Source organism: Procambarus clarkii, chromosome 19 (genome assembly GCF_040958095.1).
Source record: "Procambarus clarkii isolate CNS0578487 chromosome 19, FALCON_Pclarkii_2.0, whole genome shotgun sequence".
In the NCBI taxonomy this organism is placed as follows: Eukaryota; Metazoa; Arthropoda; class Malacostraca; order Decapoda; family Cambaridae; genus Procambarus; species Procambarus clarkii.
The window spans coordinates 39,373,940-39,394,129 of NC_091168.1; the positions used below are offsets into that span (position 1 = coordinate 39,373,940).

The following is a 20,190-nucleotide window of genomic DNA, read 5'->3' on the forward strand; positions in this document are numbered from 1 at the left end:
GCGCAAGGAACATAAGGAGTCAGCAGGCCGTTGAGTCGCTTCGCCAGTCTGTACGTGGGTGTGGGTATCTGGCTAATGATTGGCCGAAGTGGGTTTCCAGGCTTGTGCGTCTTGACATTTCCATACGCATATCCAGGTTTATATTCCCCAATGATCTTTGGCAGGTGGAGTCCGGATTTCTTGGCGTTCACAGTTTCGATCAGTTTGTTGACCTTTGCTTTTAATTCGGCTGTAGTGTCCTTTGTTACCCTTTGGAACTTAGTTTGGTCAGAGAGTATGATGTTCATTTTCGCCAGATATTCGTCTTTTTTAAGAATGACATATATTGGCGACTTGTCACCTCTCCTGACAACTATCTCCTTGTTCTCACGAAGGCTTTTAGCTGCCGCTTTAAGCTCGGGGGACAGTATGGTGCTTCTGTAGTTGCCTCGATTCTTTCCTCCTTCTGCAATAAGTTCTGCTTGTAAGGTATCTTTGGTAGTGACCTTCTTTTGTGTCTCGAGGTCGAATATGTCGTCCAACAGAATTTCCAACTCTACTTTCCGGGCCATTTCACTCGGTCTGGACATAACATGACAGTTTTTGCCCAGATTTAGGAGAGTGACTTGGTCCTCAGTGAGGTTAATTCCTGCAAGGTTCAGGAAGCCATCTCTTGGTCGTGGAATTGCCATAGGTCCTCCATATAATGTTGTTAGTTTCTTGATAATCCTTGTTTCAGTGCTGAGGTGATGTTGGTCTGTGAGGATGTCGAGGTGTTGTTCAATGCGGGTACGGATACTATGGTCGATGTTGCTATTTCTCCACTCGTTTGTAGCATGAAGTAGTTGCGTTTTGTTGTCTTTGATTTCATTCTCTGCCTTGTATATCTGATCACGAATCAGATCCTGGCGATATTTTAACGTGAAGGCTTGATTCCTTGCTGCTGGGTCGTGCACTTTAACATTAGTATATTTTGGTAGCAGTCTTTCCTGTAGACATATATTATTAAATATGACCGAAAAAGTAAGATTAATAATTCTAACACGAATTTTCTCAATCTTTCGTACATTACGCTTCACTGTTGGAGGTAAATCAAAAATCACTTCTCCAAAATTCATTTTTATTTTTAGTCTGACGCGACACGGGCGCGTTTCGTAAAACTTATTACATTTTCAAAGACTTCACAAATACACAACTGATTAGAACTTGCGTTTCCCAGATTTTATATCTACATTTGAGTGAGGTGGGAAGGGTGATGTGGCATTACATTTGAGTGAGGTGGGAAGGGTGATGTGGCATTACATTTGAGTGAGGTGGGAAGGGTGATGTGGCATTAACACAAGACAGAACACTAGGGGATATTAATAGGGTATTAAAAGTATCAACACAAGACAGAACAGAAACAATGGGTATTGAATAGAAGTGTTTGTAGAAAGCCTATTGGTCCATATTTCTTGATGCTTCTATATTGGAGCGGAGTCTTGAGGTGGGTAGAATATAGTTGTGCAATAATTGGCTGTTGATTGCTGGTGTTGACTTCTTGATGTGTAGTGCCTCGCAAACGTCAAGCCGTCTGCTATCGCTGTATCTATCGATGATTTCTGTGTTGTTTACTAGGATTTCTCTGGCGATGGTTTGGTTATGGGAAGAGATTATATGTTCCTTAATGGAGCCCTGTTGTTTATGCATCGTTAAACGCCTAGAAAGAGATGTTGTTGTCTTGCCTATATACTGGGTTTTTTGGAGCTTACAGTCCCCAAGTGGGCATTTGAAGGCATAGACGACGTTAGTCTCTTTTAAAGCGTTCTGTTTTGTGTCTGGAGAGTTTCTCATGAGTAGGCTGGCCGTTTTTCTGGTTTTATAGTAAATCGTCAGTTGTATCCTCTGATTTTTGTCTGTAGGGATAACGTTTCTATTAACAATATCTTTCAGGACCCTTTCCTCTGTTTTATGAGCTGTGGAAAAGAAGTTCCTGTAAAATAGTCTAATAGGGGGTATAGGTGTTGTGTTAGTTGTCTCTTCGGAGGTTGCATGGCTTTTCACTTTCCTTCTTATGATGTCTTCGATGAAACCATTGGAGAAGCCGTTATTGACTAGGACCTGCCTTACCCTACAGAGTTCTTCGTCGACTTGCTTCCATTCTGAGCTGTGGCTGAGAGCACGGTCGACGTATGCGTTAACAACACTCCTCTTGTACCTGTCAGGGCAGTCGCTGTTGGCATTTAGGCACATTCCTATGTTTGTTTCCTTTGTGTAGACTGCAGTGTGGAAACCTCCGCCCTTTTCCATGACTGTTACATCTAGAAAAGGCAGCTTCCCATCCTTTTCCGTCTCGTAAGTGAAACGCAGCACGGAACTCTGCTCAAATGCCTCCTTCAGCTCCTGCAGATGTCTGACATCAGGTACCTGTGTAAAAATGTCGTCAACATACCTGCAGTATATGGCCGGTTTCAAGTTCATGTCGACTAAGACTTTTTGCTCGCTCCAATATAGAAGCATCAAGAAATATGGACCAATAGGCTTTCTACAAACACTTCTATTCAATACCCATTGTTTCTGTTCTGTCTTGTGTTGATACTTTTAATACCCTATTAATATCCCCTAGTGTTCTGTCTTGTGTTAATGCCACATCACCCTTCCCACCTCACTCAAATGTAATGCCACATCACCCTTCCCACCTCACTCAAATGTAGATATAAAATCAGGGAAACGCAAGTTCTAATCAGTTGTGTATTTGTGAAGTCTTTGAAAATGTAATAAGTTTTACGAAACGCGCCCGTGTCGCGTCAGACTAAAAATAAAAATGAATTTTGGAGAAGTGATTTTTGATTTACCTCCAACAGTGAAGCGTAATGTACGAAAGATTGAGAAAATTCGTGTTAGAATTATTAATCTTACTTTTTCGGTCATATTTAATAATATATGTCTACAGGAAAGACTGCTACCAAAATATACTAATGTTAAAGTGCACGACCCAGCAGCAAGGAATCAAGCCTTCACGTTAAAATATCGCCAGGATCTGATTCGTGATCAGATATACAAGGCAGAGAATGAAATCAAAGACAACAAAACGCAACTACTTCATGCTACAAACGAGTGGAGAAATAGCAACATCGACCATAGTATCCGTACCCGCATTGAACAACACCTCGACATCCTCACAGACCAACATCACCTCAGCACTGAAACAAGGATTATCAAGAAACTAACAACATTATATGGAGGACCTATGGCAATTCCACGACCAAGAGATGGCTTCCTGAACCTTGCAGGAATTAACCTCACTGAGGACCAAGTCACTCTCCTAAATCTGGGCAAAAACTGTCATGTTATGTCCAGACCGAGTGAAATGGCCCGGAAAGTAGAGTTGGAAATTCTGTTGGACGACATATTCGACCTCGAGACACAAAAGAAGGTCACTACCAAAGATACCTTACAAGCAGAACTTATTGCAGAAGGAGGAAAGAATCGAGGCAACTACAGAAGCACCATACTGTCCCCCGAGCTTAAAGCGGCAGCTAAAAGCCTTCGTGAGAACAAGGAGATAGTTGTCAGGAGAGGTGACAAGTCGCCAATATATGTCATTCTTAAAAAAGACGAATATCTGGCGAAAATGAACATCATACTCTCTGACCAAACTAAGTTCCAAAGGGTAACGAAGGACACTACAGCCGAATTAAAAGCAAAGGTCAACAAACTGATCGAAACTGTGAACGCCAAGAAATCCGGACTCCACCTGCCAAAGATCATTGGGGAATATAAACCTGGATATGCGTATGGAAATGTCAAGACGCACAAGCCTGGAAACCCACTTCGGCCAATCATTAGCCAGATACCCACACCCACGTACAGACTGGCGAAGCGACTCAACGGCCTGCTGACTCCTTATGTTCCTTGCGCCTTCAGCCTGAAGTCTCCAAAGGAATTTGTGGACTTACTGCGGGGCGCACGGGCCACAGGGATAAGAGCCTCGTTGGACGTAGAATCGCTGTGTACCAACGTACCTGTGGACGAGACAATCGGAATGATAGCCGACAGAGTGTATCGTGATCCAGCCTGTACTCCTCTTGACATGCCAGAAAGTATTCTGAGGAAACTACTCCAAGCTTGTACTAAAGAGGCACCCTTCTTGAGCCCGGATGGGCACATGTATAAGCAAGTAGATGGGGTCGCCATGGGTTCTCCCCTAGGTGTCCTGTTTGCAAACTTCTACATGGGTACCATCGAGCAAAAAGTCTTAGTCGACATGAACTTGAAACCGGCCATATACTGCAGGTATGTTGACGACATTTTTACACAGGTACCTGATGTCAGACATCTGCAGGAGCTGAAGGAGGCATTTGAGCAGAGTTCCGTGCTGCGTTTCACTTACGAGACGGAAAAGGATGGGAAGCTGCCTTTTCTAGATGTAACAGTCATGGAAAAGGGCGGAGGTTTCCACACTGCAGTCTACACAAAGGAAACAAACATAGGAATGTGCCTAAATGCCAACAGCGACTGCCCTGACAGGTACAAGAGGAGTGTTGTTAACGCATACGTCGACCGTGCTCTCAGCCACAGCTCAGAATGGAAGCAAGTCGACGAAGAACTCTGTAGGGTAAGGCAGGTCCTAGTCAATAACGGCTTCTCCAATGGTTTCATCGAAGACATCATAAGAAGGAAAGTGAAAAGCCATGCAACCTCCGAAGAGACAACTAACACAACACCTATACCCCCTATTAGACTATTTTACAGGAACTTCTTTTCCACAGCTCATAAAACAGAGGAAAGGGTCCTGAAAGATATTGTTAATAGAAACGTTATCCCTACAGACAAAAATCAGAGGATACAACTGACGATTTACTATAAAACCAGAAAAACGGCCAGCCTACTCATGAGAAACTCTCCAGACACAAAACAGAACGCTTTAAAAGAGACTAACGTCGTCTATGCCTTCAAATGCCCACTTGGGGACTGTAAGCTCCAAAAAACCCAGTATATAGGCAAGACAACAACATCTCTTTCTAGGCGTTTAACGATGCATAAACAACAGGGCTCCATTAAGGAACATATAATCTCTTCCCATAACCAAACCATCGCCAGAGAAATCCTAGTAAACAACACAGAAATCATCGATAGATACAGCGATAGCAGACGGCTTGACGTTTGCGAGGCACTACACATCAAGAAGTCAACACCAGCAATCAACAGCCAATTATTGCACAACTATATTCTACCCACCTCAAGACTCCGCTCCAATATAGAAGCATCAAGAAATATGGACCAATAGGCTTTCTACAAACACTTCTATTCAATACCCATTGTTTCTGTTCTGTCTTGTGTTGATACTTTTAATACCCTATTAATATCCCCTAGTGTTCTGTCTTGTGTTAATGCCACATCACCCTTCCCACCTCACTCAAATGTAATGCCACATCACCCTTCCCACCTCACTCAAATGTAGATATAAAATCAGGGAAACGCAAGTTCTAATCAGTTGTGTATTTGTGAAGTCTTTGAAAATGTAATAAGTTTTACGAAACGCGCCCGTGTCGCGTCAGACTAAAAATAAAAATGAATTTTGGAGAAGTGATTTTTGATTTACCTCCAACAGTGAAGCGTAATGTACGAAAGATTGAGAAAATTCGTGTTAGAATTATTAATCTTACTTTTTCGGTCATATTTAATAATATATGTCTACAGGAAAGACTGCTACCAAAATATACTAAAGTATACATATATATATATATATATATATATATATATATATATATATATATATATATATATATATATATATATATATATATATATATATATATATATATATATTGTGACAATAATCTCTTTCAAGAGAGATTGAGCCTGCTCTTCCCTATATCATTCACGTTATTTTACAAGTACAAGATACTATATTGAAGATACGTCCTCCAGTATCGCCAAACGTTTTTCCCAGGAAGCAAAGCGTACCTTGCACCACCTGACACGCCGGCTCCCCGCCCGCCGTCAACGAGCAAACTACCCATTCTCCGCCTTCCTGCTCCTGATTGGCTGGTGTATCGCCGACCGCACCTGCACCTGCACTCACGCCCCCTACCTGAGTCGACGTCTGGGCCAGCTCCCGCCGTACTCCTCAGAATATCTCTGTGCTCTTAGAAGTTGACATCTCTCTCTGGTAGACTAAGCCCTGGCTGTCGTGTACTAAGGGAGGTGGCAGCTTTAGCCAGTATTCTCAGCACCTGATTATCATTATTATTGTCTTGCACTTCAATTTCTTTTAGAGAAAATTTCACACCTATTAATTATTCATGTTGTTTTGTTTGTTGACTTGTTTTGAATTTTGCGTAAGCCAAGGGATTGTCTTTGTTCATATCTTGTTTTCTAAAGTAATTAAAATTTCATTGTTTATATTTTGTGTTTTGTGTGTCTTCCCATTACCTTACCACAGACAAACAGGCAAGCAGTCTCTTTTTTTTTCTGTAAGTGTGACAAGGCATTGCCACCTGTCATTGGAAGACTGCCGAACATCAACACTCCAACACTTTACCGTCACATTTCATTGGGGCCTGTCCAAGGAGCTTCACTCAGGTACTAGTACCAGACCGTAAATTTGTGGTAAGCGTACTTGGCTTTGGTACAGTAACTTTTCACTATTTTCAATATTCAACTTTATTTTCATATGGTGCTGTGTGTATTGTGCATTCCGAGAGTAGCATATGGTGAAGGTGAGACAACTTTGGATTACGTGGTGACTGTAGGCCTCAGTCATTCTCTTAATTGGTCATCTCTCCCTCCGTGTTATTACTCGTGTTTACCATCTTTTGTCCCTAGGATATTTCTCATATTTTCGGCAGATCATCATATTGGTACCCTGGTACTGTGGTCTGTCCCCGGGTCAAGAGCACCTAATCTTCTGCAATCCGACGGTAGGAGGATAAAGAGGGCCATAGTTCCTCAAGCACGAACTTTAGTTGCTGAATTGGGACCTCAGCAGCAGTTCTCGTCACCAGTTGACACCTCGCACCCCTACACGTCGGTCAGAGATGATGATATTTACCTAGGTAGGGAATTAGCTTTCTTTTTTCAGAGCACAAAAGTTCGCTAATTCTGTAAGTATCATATTAATTTCAGTGGGAAAAACTTGCTTATGTCCTATAGAGACTCGGCAAGGTATGCCTACATTCTTGGACTACCTAATTCACTTTTGAGGCAATTAAATGTTTCATTTGTTTTAGAAACTCAGTTTCGCTTACTTAGTAGGATTTTCTTGCCCTTATCCTCTTACATTGAGTACCGGGTACAAGATTTCCTGCGATCTTGATTTATTAATCATTTACCATCTTGAAATTAACATTAATTGTTAACAATTCCACAGGATAGGTACCAGTTGCCACGTTGTCCTGTTTCTGACATTCACCATATCACAACAGTATATTCGTTGTACATTTATTTGCTAATTTCACCATCTTTCGTCTCCAAGCTTTCCGTGCAGATCCAGCAGGTGAAATAGGGAACTTAAGTCGTGCCAAGAGGACTGAATTACAAACTCTTGCACATGAGTATCAACTAGATGTTCCCCATGGAGCCAACAAAAATGAACTGCATAACCTGTTACTGGATCATCTCTTAGAGGAAGGTAAGATTGACTCTGAAACTCACGAAACTTACTCTATTGCAGATAAACCTGATTTGGCAGCTATGAAACTCAAACTAGAACTGGCCAAGATCGAGCGAGAGCAGCAAAGGGAAGCCCTCGAACAACAAAAAGAAGCTCTACAACTGAGGAAAGAGGAAGCCGCCTTGAGGAAAGAAGAACAGGAACGTGAAGTCGCCCTCAAGGAACGTGAAACCGCAATACTCCGTGATCGTGAGCGAGTACAGCTTGAAGCAAAACATCGTCACCTGGAGATGCAACGCGAGCATGACAAACAACAAGCAGCTCTGGCTATGGAATGTCGTCAACAAGAATTCGCGTTGGAAACTACACACCTCACTCAACGCCAGCAAGCTACCGCCAGTCTTCCAGTAAGTTTCAATATATCATATGCAAGTAAGTTAATGCCACCATTTGTAGAGACAAAAGTCGACGTATTTTTCACCACCTTTGAGACCCTTGCTAATCAACTTAGTTGGCCTGCCGACCAATGGGCTACCCTTCTCAGAGTACATCTCACAGGTAGAGCTGCAGTTACACTCAGTACTTTGGCGTCTGAGAATGACTACCAGACTCTGAAACAAGCAGTGTTGGACGCCTACCTTCTCTCCACCGAAAGCTACCGAAGAAAATTCCGTGACCACCTAAAGGCAAGTACCACTACCTTTCTAGAATTTGCTAATACCAAAAGGAGATATTTTATGAAATGGCTGGAAGCAGCACATGTCTCTACCTATGCAGAACTCGTCAACCTGATGCTAGTTGAAGAAATCTTGAGGCGTGTGCCTCCTCCTGTCCGTTTATATTTAGCAGATAAAGAAGAGACCGACTACTCGAGACTCGAACCCTAGCCAGCACAGAAGCCTTTGTGGTATTTAAATACTCCGAAATTACCATCTCTTTTAAGGGTCTGAGCAGGTGGTGGAGAGGGTTAAGGCGTACCTGTTATGCCAGTTGCTGGAAGGCTTCTGTGCTGGCTAGGGTTCGAGTCTCCTGGTGGGAAAGTGTTCTAAAGTTGTATACTTGACTCTCGTGTTTAGGAGAGTTGTGCCTTAAGCATAGACACTGTGTCTTCCCATATTAACAGGGACTTGATGAAATTAACGTCTAAATGACCCCTCACTTGCTCTAGTGCTCTTGGGAGGTGGTGATCTTTGTGGTATTTAAATACTCCGAAATTACCATCTCTTTTAAGGGTCTGAGCAGGTGGTGGAGAGGGTTAAGGCGTACCTGTTATGCCAGTTGCTGGAAGGCTTCTGTGCTGGCTAGGGTTCGAGTCTCCTGGTGGGAAAGTGTTCTAAAGTTGTATACTTGACTCTCGTGTTTAGGAGAGTTGTGCCTTAAGCATAGACACTGTGTCTTCCCATATTAACAGGGACTTGATGAAATTAACGTCTAAATGACCCCTCACTTGCTCTAGTGCTCTTGGGAGGTGGTGATCTTTGTGGTATTTAAATACTCCGAAATTACCATCTCTTTTAAGGGTCTGAGCAGGTGGTGGAGAGGGTTAAGGCGTACCTGTTATGCCAGTTGCTGGAAGGCTTCTGTGCTAGCTAGGGTTCGAGTCTCCTGGTGGGAAAGTGTTCTAAAGTTGTATACTTGACTCTCGTGTTTAGGAGAGTTGTGCCTTAAGCATAGACACTGTGTCTTCCCATATTAACAGGGACTTGATGAAATTAACGTCTAAATGACCCCTCACTTGCTCTAGTGCTCTTGGGAGGTGGTGATCTTTGTGGTATTTAAATACTCCGAAATTACCATCTCTTTTAAGGGTCTGAGCAGGTGGTGGAGAGGGTTAAGGCGTACCTGTTATGCCAGTTGCTGGAAGGCTTCTGTGCTGGCTAGGGTTCGAGTCTCCTGGTGGGAAAGTGTTCTAAAGTTGTATACTTGACTCTCGTGTTTAGGAGAGTTGTGCCTTAAGCATAGACACTGTGTCTTCCCATATTAACAGGGACTTGATGAAATTAACGTCTAAATGACCCCTCACTTGCTCTAGTGCTCTTGGGAGGTGGAGATCTTTGTGGTATTTAAATACTCCGAAATTACCATCTCTTTTAAGGGTCTGAGCAGGTGGTGGAGAGGGTTAAGGCGTACCTGTTATGCCAGTTGCTGGAAGGCTTCTGTGCTGGCTAGGGTTCGAGTCTCCTGGTGGGAAAGTGTTCTAAAGTTGTATATATATATATATATATATATATATATATGTCGTACCTAGTAGCCAGAACGCACTTCTCAGCCTACTATGCAAGGCCCGATTTACCTAATAAGCCAAGTTTTCATGAATTAATTGTTTTTCGACAACCTAACCTACCTAACCTAACCTAACCTAACTTTTTCGACTACCTAACCTAACCTAACCTATCTTTATAGGTTAGGTTAGGTAGGGTTGGTTAGGTTCGGTCATATATCTAAGTTAATTTTAACTACAATAAAAAAAATTGACCTCATACATAATGAAATGGGTAGCTTTATCATTTCATAAGAAAAAAATTAGAGAAAACATATTAATTCATGAAAACTAGGCTTATTAGGCAAATCGGGCCTTGCATAGTAGGCCGATAAGTGCGTTCTGGCTACTAGGTACGACATATATATATATATATATATATATATATATATATATATATATATATATATATATATATATATATATATATATATATATATATATATATATATATATATATATATATATATATATTAGTATATTTTGGTAACAGTCTTTCCTGTAGACATATATTATTAAATATGACCGAAAAAGTAAGATTAATAATTCTAACACGAATTTTCTCAATCTTTCGTACATTACGCTTCACTGTTGGAGGTAAATCAAAAATCACTTCTCCAAAATTCATTTTTATTTCTAGTCTGACGCGACACGGGCGCGTTTCGTAAAACTTATTACATTTTCAAAGACTTCACAAATACACAACTGATTAGAACTTGCGTTTCCCTGATTTTATATCTACATTTGAGTGAGGTGGGAAGGGTGATGTGGCATTACATTTGAGTGAGGTGGGAAGGGTGATGTGGCATTAACACAAGACAGAACACTAGGGGATATTAATAGGGTATTAAAAGTATCAACACAAGACAGAACAGAAACAATGGGTATTGAATAGAAGTGTTTGTAGAAAGCCTATTGGTCCATATTTCTTGATGCTTCTATATTGGAGCGGAGTCTTGAGGTGGGTAGAATATAGTTGTGCAATAATTGGCTGTTGATTGCTGGTGTTGACTTCTTGATGTGTAGTGCCTCGCAAACGTCAAGCCGCCTGCTATCACTGTATCTATCGATGATTTCTGTGTTGTTTACTAGGATTTCTCTGGCGATGGTTTGGTTATGGGAAGAGATTATATGTTCCTTAATGGAGCCCTGTTGTTTATGCATCGTTAAACGCCTAGAAAGAGATGTTGTTGTCTTGCCTATATACTGGGTTTTTTGGAGCTTACAGTCCCCAAGTGGGCATTTGAAGGCATAGACGACGTTAGTCTCTTTTAAAGCGTTCTGTTTTGTGTCTGGAGAGTTTCTCATTAGTAGGCTGGCCGTTTTTCTGGTTTTATAGTAAATCGTCAGTTGTATCCTCTGATTTTTGTCTGTAGGGATAACGTTTCTATTAACAATATCTTTCAGGACCCTTTCCTCTGTTTTATGAGCTGTGGAAAAGAAGTTCCTGTAAAATAGTCTAATAGGGGGTATAGGTGTTGTGTTAGTTGTCTCTTCGGAGGTTGCATGGCTTTTCACTTTCCTTCTTATGATGTCTTCGATGAAACCATTGGAGAAGCCGTTATTGACTAGGACCTGCCTTACCCTACAGAGTTCTTCGTCGACTTGCTTCCATTCTGAGCTGTGGCTGAGAGCACGGTCGACGTATGCGTTAACAACACTCCTCTTGTACCTGTCAGGGCAGTCGCTGTTGGCATTTAGGCACATTCCTATGTTTGTTTCCTTTGTGTAGACTGCAGTGTGGAAACCTCCGCCCTTTTCCATGACTGTTACATCTAGAAAAGGCAGCTTCCCATCCTTTTCCGTCTCGTAAGTGAAACGCAGCACGGAACTCTGCTCAAATGCCTCCTTCAGCTCCTGCAGATGTCTGACAACAGGTACCTGTGTAAAAATACACTCTGTCGGCTATCATTCCGATTGTCTCGTCCACAGGTACGTTGGTAAACAGCGATTCTACGTCCAACGAGGCTCTTATCCCTGTGGCCCGTGCGCCCCGCAGTAAGTCCACAAATTCCTTTGGAGACTTCAGGCTGAAGGCGCAAGGAACATAAGGAGTCAGCAGGCCGTTGAGTCGTTGGACGTAGAATCGCTGTTTACCAACGTACCTGTGGACGAGACAATCGGAATGATAGCCGACAGAGTGTATCGTGATCCAGCCTGTACTCCTCTTGACATGCCAGAAAGTATTCTGAGGAAACTACTCCAAGCTTGTACTAAAGAGGCACCCTTCTTGAGCCCGGATGGGCACATGTATAAGCAAGTAGATGGGGTCGCCATGGGTTCTCCCCTAGGTGTCCTGTTTGCAAACTTCTACATGGGTACCATCGAGCAAAAAGTCTTAGTCGACATGAACTTGAAACCGGCCATATACTGCAGGTATGTTGACGACATTTTTACACAGGTACCTGATGTCAGACATCTGCAGGAGCTGAAGGAGGCATTTGAGCAGAGTTCCGTGCTGCGTTTCACTTACGAGACGGAAAAGGATGGGAAGCTGCCTTTTCTAGATGAAACAGTCATGGAAAAGGGCGGAGGTTTCCACACTGCAGTCTACACAAAGGAAACAAACATAGGAATGTGCCTAAATGCCAACAGCGACTGCCCTGACAGGTACAAGAGGAGTGTTGTTAACGCATACGTCGACCGTGCTCTCAGCCACAGCTCAGAATGGAAGCAAGTCGACGAAGAACTCTGTAGGGTAAGGCAGGTCCTAGTCAATAACGGCTTCCCCAATGGTTTCATCGAAGACATCATAAGAAGGAAAGTGAAAAGCCATGCAACCTCCGAAGAGACAACTAACACAACACCTATACCCCCTATTAGACTATTTTACAGGAACTTCTTTTCCACAGCTCATAAAACAGAGGAAAGGGTCCTGAAAGATATTGTTAATAGAAACGTTATCCCTACAGACAAAAATCAGAGGATACAACTGACGATTTACTATAAAACCAGAAAAACGGCCAGCCTACTAATGAGAAACTCTCCAGACACAAAACAGAACGCTTTAAAAGAGACTAACGTCGTCTATGCCTTCAAATGCCCACTTGGGGACTGTAAGCTCCAAAAAACCCAGTATATAGGCAAGACAACAACATCTCTTTCTAGGCGTTTAACGATGCATAAACAACAGGGCTCCATTAAGGAACATATAATCTCTTCCCATAACCAAACCATCGCCAGAGAAATCCTAGTAAACAACACAGAAATCATCGATAGATACAGTGATAGCAGGCGGCTTGACGTTTGCGAGGCACTACACATCAAGAAGTCAACACCAGCAATCAACAGCCAATTATTGCACAACTATATTCTACCCACCTCAAGACTCCGCTCCAATATAGAAGCATCAAGAAATATGGACCAATAGGCTTTCTACAAACACTTCTATTCAATACCCATTGTTTCTGTTCTGTCTTGTGTTGATACTTTTAATACCCTATTAATATCCCCTAGTGTTCTGTCTTGTGTTAATGCCACATCACCCTTCCCACCTCACTCAAATGTAATGCCACATCACCCTTCCCACCTCACTCAAATGTAGATATAAAATCAGGGAAACGCAAGTTCTAATCAGTTGTGTATTTGTGAAGTCTTTGAAAATGTAATAAGTTTTACGAAACGCGCCCGTGTCGCGTCAGACTAGAAATAAAAATGAATTTTGGAGAAGTGATTTTTGATTTACCTCCAACAGTGAAGCGTAATGTACGAAAGATTGAGAAAATTCGTGTTAGAATTATTAATCTTACTTTTTCGGTCATATTTAATAATATATATATATATATATATATATATATATATATATATATATATATATATATATATATATATATATATATATATATATATATATGTCGTACCTAGTAGCCAGAACGCACTTCTCAGCCTACTATGCAAGGCCCAATTTGCCTAATAAGCAGAGTTTTCATGAATTAATGATTTTTCGACTACCTAACCTAACTTTTTCGGCTACCTAACCTAACCTAACCTATAAAGATAGGTTAGGTTAGGTTAGGTAGGGTTGGTTAGGTTCGGTCATATATCTACGTTAATTTTAACTCTAATAAAAAAAAATTGACCTCATACATAATGAAATGGGTAGCTTTATCATTTCATAAGAAAAAAAATTGAGAAAATATATTAATTCAGGAAAACTTGGCTTATTAGGCAAATCGGCCCTTGCATAGTAGGCTGAGAAGTGCGTTCTGGCTACTAGGTACGACATATATATATATACACACACACACAATAGGGAAGGGAGTACCACCCCTGGCTGGAAGAAGGGGACCCAGGAGATGGAGTTCACACCAACGTTTCACCAAAAGCATATACCTATTACTGTACTGAGAAAAATTGTCGAAAACTGTACGTCAGACAAGGAATATATTGGTAGAATACAGCAATGCGATGGTTCAAATATATATATGTACCAATAATATCATTGCTTTTATTGTAACCTATATGAGATTTATGTGTCCAAATACAATTATAGTATTCATATTATTGAAAATAGTAAAATTAAAAATAATATATGCTGAATTCTCTGAGTGAATCTGCCGATGCGGTGAAGTAAAGTATCGTACAGCACACGCCACAAGACCTATAGGAATCCCCCGACACTAGTACTCAGTGTCACACCAGTGAGGAAGGGGTGAATGTCGACGCTAAACCTCCTGAACAATGTAGCAGTCAGCGGATTGTACAGTAATACATTCTACTGTAATATAAAGAGGTAAGAGCATCGTTCTATATTCATGTACATGTAGCAAATAACAACAGTGAATGAAGATTTTGAAGTGAATTTTAGAAAATGACGAAAGGCTATGAAATTTTTTTAATTATTTGGAAAACATGCGAAATATAAACTGGAAATAACAAATATAAATAAGGGGCATGTACTCACCTAGTTGTGTATGCAGGGGTTGAGCTCTGGCTCTTTGGTCCCGCCTCTCAACTGTCATGTGAGATGGCTGTGTGCTGTTGCGTGCAGTAGCCTTAATAAACTAGTAAAGCAGAGAGCCGGCAAACACAACTCTTAGTTATTAGAGTGAAAAAAAAGCAAGAGTTAAGTCATAACATCTTCCTGTTTAGAGAGTACTTATAGTAATGATGTGGACCATCGTTTTTGTTATTATTAACAAGCTTAAGTATACACAGTAACATGCTGCTACACTATTCTATATGGAGAATTACAAAGTGTGAAGTTAAAATTTGGTATAAGTTAAGTAATATGCCCTTCTCAGAGGATGGTTAGTCATATATGGAGTCACGCGATGTGTCTAACCCATTAGCCTGTACTGACAAGCTCTGGGTAGAACACAAGAATATCTTCCAGTATTCCTGTGTCTATGAAGTAGTTACAGAGCTCAAAGTACCTCATACCATTTGGTCTGAAATCATTGATAACAGGCCAATTACAGATATAGTGTTGTTAGTGTGTCCCAGCTCTTGTTCACATAGTTTACAATTAGAATGTTCACCATTGGGGGATTCATCACCAGCAGCCACCTGCCAGAGTTATTGATATCTCAGCCTAATTCTGGAAATTACAATGTGACACTGTCTAGTACTCACCTAATTGTGCTTGCGGGGGTTGAGCTCGACTCTTTGGTCCCGCCTCTCAACTGTCAATCAACTGGTGTAAAGATTCCTGAGCCTACTGGGCTCTATCATATCTACATTTGAAACTGTGTATGGAGTCAGCCTCCACCACATCACTGCCTAGTGCATTCCACCTGTTAACTACTCTGACAATGAAAAAATTCTTTCTAACGTCTCTGTGGCTCATTTGGTTACTCAATTTCCACCTGTGGATGATTTGTGCTGTTCGTACATATCTCGGTTCTAAACAAGTTCTTTTATACTCGTGCCTTCTGGCCTTTAAGTGTCAGTGACTGCTCTTCTGTCAGCCCTAATTTCTGGCGGTTAATGAACAGGTGCATGAGGTGATAGAACACGCTTACCATGTCTGTCCCGCCCATGAGGCTTCCACGTGTACTCATCTAGTTACACGCCTACCATGTCTGTCCCGCCCATGAGGCTTCCACATGTACTCATCTAGTTACACGCCTACCATGTCTGTCCCGCCCATGAGGCTTCCACATGTACTCATCTAGTTACACGCCTACCATGTCTGTCCCGCCCATGAGGCTTCCACGTGTACTCATCTAGTTGTGCTTGTAGGGGTTGAGCTCTGGCTCTTTGGGCCCGCCTCTCAACTGTCAATCAACTTTTTTTTCCCCACACACACACCCAGGAAGCATCCCGTAGCAGCTGTCTTACTCCCAGATACATATTTACTGCTAGGTGAACAGGAGCATCAAGGTGAAAGAAACTACCCATTTCTTTCCGCTTCTGCCGGGGATCGATCCCCGGACCCTAGGACTATGAATCCCGAGCGCTGTTCACTCAGCCGTCAAGCCCCCTGTGTGTCGTTACACGGACACAGGTGGATGCTGAGAGCCCAAATGAGCTACAAAGACACTAGAATGAACTTTTTCAGTGTTTGAGTAGTATATAAATGAAATACACTAGGAAGTGATGTGGGTGGAAGCTGACTCCATATACAGTTTCAAGTATAGATATGAAAGCTCAATAACTCAATTGAGTTATTATATTAACTAAATTATATAGCTATAATATATATAACTCGATTATAGCTCAATAACACCTGTAGACTGACAGTTGAGAGGCGGGACCAAAGGACCGAAGCTTATACCCCGCAAGCACAACTAAGTGAGTACATGCCTGAATTTATTTCGTTTCCATTTCAGACTTTATGGGGGGGGGGGGGAGTGGCTGCGTTTCATGACATACTACTTAAAGCATTTACCCTAGTAAGGCTAACTCCAAGCGTCCTGCACAGACATTCTCTCATTTAGTATACAACGTGTCCTTCGGTATATATAACTCAGCACTGTAAACCAGGCATGACAGGGCAGATCTCATTGAAACTTTTAAGATACTGAACAAGTTAAAGGATGTTGAAATTGAAATAAGTTTATTGAGGTAAAATGCACACAAAGGGATGAGGTAGTTCAAGCTATTCTCACCCCGTTCAGTACGTGTTCATACATATATATAGACACACACCACAAACAATTAACATATTGCCGAACATTCCGAGAGATAAACATACACAATTCCTCCTTTACACAAGTAGTATGGTATCAGACGTACGCACAAATATTTTTATGACTTAGGTTAGAGGATGTTGATCGGATATTTTCTTCAGACGGTCAGTTGTAACACAAGAAAACAAGCCACAATGTGTAGGACTGAGAACAGGAGATGCTTTTTCACCCACAGGGTTATTAACCCATGGAACCGCCTACCCGCCGAAGCCGTAACTGCCAAAACTGCGCTGTTTCAAAATATACCTTGAAAAGATCAAGGCAAATGATGGGACCTTCGACAAGCCGCCGGCTTCCTGTCCTCGTCGAGGCCACTAGGGTTAGTGACCCTCAGGTAAAAAAAAAAAAATATATATATATATATATATATATATATATATATATATATATATATATATATATATATATATATATATATATATATATATATATATATATGTCGTACCTAGTAGCCAGAATGCACTTCTCGGCCTACTATGCAAGGCCCGATTTGCATAATAAGCCAAGTTTTCATGAATTAATATATTTTCTCATTTTTTTTCTTATGAAATGATAAAGCTACCCATTTCATTATGTATGAGGTCAATGTTTTTTATTGCAGTTAAAATTAACGTAGATATATGATCGAACCTAACCAACCCTACCTAACCTAACCTATCTCTATGGGTTAGGTTAGGTTAGGTAGCCGAAAAAGTTAGGTTAGGTTAGGTTAGGTAGGTTAGGTAGTCGAAAAAAAACAATTCTTTCATGAAAACTTGGCTTATTAGGCAAATTGGGCCTTGCATAGTAGGCTGAGAAGTGCGTTCTGGCTACTAGGTACGACATATATATATATATATATATATATATATATATATATATATATATATATATATATATATATATATATATATATATATTTATATATATATATATATATAATATTTGTGTTCACAAATCTTAAACAAATCGTTTAAAATATTTAAACGAACTCAAATTTTAAATTTCAAAAACATTCTTCCTAACAATATACATTAGTTGCATATGTATGAATATATGTATACATCTTGTGTAGATTGCTAGGAAGAATGTTTTTGAAATTTAAGATTGTGTTTGTTTAATATTTTTGATTTGGATTTACTACGTGCAGTTATTACGAAACAAATATTTTTTGTTTTTGAAAAACAAAAACCCAACCACTTGGGCTGGACGGTAGAGCGACGGTCTCGCTTCTTGCAGGTAGGCGTTCAATCCCCGACCATCCAAGTGGTTGGGGCACCATTCCTTTCCCCCCGTCCCACCCCAAATCCATATGCTGACCCCTTCTCAGTGCCATATAGTCGTAATGGCTTGGCGCTTCCTTAAAAAAATACGAAACAAATATTTCACAGATGTGGATACAGAACTATGTATGTATTAAATATTAAGGGGAATTATACATTGGGGAAAACGCCAAAGTAACGAATATTAATGAACAATACACAGGACTACATAAGCAAGAAATACAATTCATATAAACGGGAATGGTACTATAAAGGGTCTAGTTTATTTATTTATATGTTTATTTAATTATATGATTGATAGATCAATAACGTACAGGAAGCATGTGGAATGGACATTGCCGGTCCGTCTAATTACCACAAGCTACACAAGCTTCACAAAGCTTCCTGGTAATACGTTAGTAATGAATAAACATGATATGTTTGGTTAGGCTGACCCAACCTGAGCTAACCTAACCTAACCTAACCTATCCTAACCTAACCTAACCTAACCTAACCAAACCTAACCTAACCTAACCTAACCTATCCTAACCAAACCTAACCTAACCTAACCAAACCTAACCTAACCTAACCTAACCTAACCTAACCTAACCTATCCTAACCAAACCAAACCTAACCTAACCTAACTGACGCTTGGATCGTCGACTTGATTTGGCGTCACCAGCTCTTTATTTTCGTCAAATATCTTTATAAAAAGAAACTTTTTCAGATTAAAATTGTTTTTTTCGTGTTGTACATTTATCACCAACATTATAATGAGTAAATATATCATGTAATTAGACGGACCGGACACACATCCTCTGGTCATAAAACGTTTAACGTGACTTCCAACACGTAGAACGTAGAACACGTAGAACATGATCAAACCTATTTTTACTCTGAAATAATCTAATTTCATAACGAAATGAGACGTGACGTGAGAGGTGACGCCATAGGAAGTCGACGGTCCAAGCGACAATTTTGTGGCGCGACTTATCCAAGATATATGGTCGCCTGGAGAGTGTTTGCTGCCATATCAGCCTCCTGTACACAGTGATCCAGTCGTCGCATTTCATGGCTCAAATTGTCGCAAATTTAATTGGTGATATTAACAAGTAGAATGTGTATTTATAATAATATTTTTCATAAACAGCCACAAAATATTTAATATTTATTAAAAAAAAGTGTCTGGAAGTTAAATCAATTCCACATGACAATAAATTTGTTATATAGATACTAACGTTATTCGTTGGTATGCGTTCGCTATTTAAACTACTCATATCCTTTTCGTTCATAGAATACCGAACCCTACACGCTCTCTGATATATTGCTTAATTAACAAATATTCACAAATAAAGATTATATTTGTATATGTTATCAGAAAGGCAGATATAAAATAGTTTTTGTGAATCCATCACAGAGATTATACCTTATTAGAGAGGAAAAATATTCATATTTTAAACAAGGCTTCTTGGCCGACGCTCTCCTTATCGACATGGGAACTACGACCTTTTGAAGATCAATGTTAATTTAATCTAGATATTGTAATAAACGAAGTTTTCTATGTCATCATAAAGACATAAATATAAGCTGCATGTTAATACTTTGGTATAAATATAACTGAAGTGAAAGTGAAGATATATGCCTTTTTATAGTTACTTGATGGCTCGCTCAGGGAGTGTGAAGGCCTCCACACAAGCCAATCAATTTTATAATTAATTTGCATATATGCAAAGTAACGTCATAGGTCTTTATGTCAGAATAAAGACAGATGTAGACGATAATGTAACTACATTTCAAGGAAAACATATCTTAAATGAAAGCAAAGTTATGGTTAAATAAATAGCCAATACCACACCATCGCCGGTGTCCGGACACATGAATAGTCGCATTAGATGAAAGGAAATGTACCCAACCATTTCCATTTACCCAACCAGTTTGTGCACCCTATACTCATCCTCTGTGCAGTAATTTATTGTGCAT

The 20,190-nt window shown here is 40.4% G+C and overlaps 1 protein-coding gene across 1 annotated transcript in view; it reads left to right on the top strand.

Annotated features, from left to right (window-relative positions):
- Positions 1-14,446: 14,446 nt before the first annotated feature.
- The window catches only part of LOC123749347 (transient receptor potential cation channel subfamily A member 1 homolog), a 59,994-nt gene continuing 54,250 nt past the window's right edge, over positions 14,447-20,190 (top strand). Inside the window, exon 1 of the mRNA XM_069327298.1 lies at positions 14,447-14,568. The gene's annotated coding sequence lies outside the window, so the exon portion shown is untranslated. The remainder of the gene's footprint in view (positions 14,569-20,190) is intronic.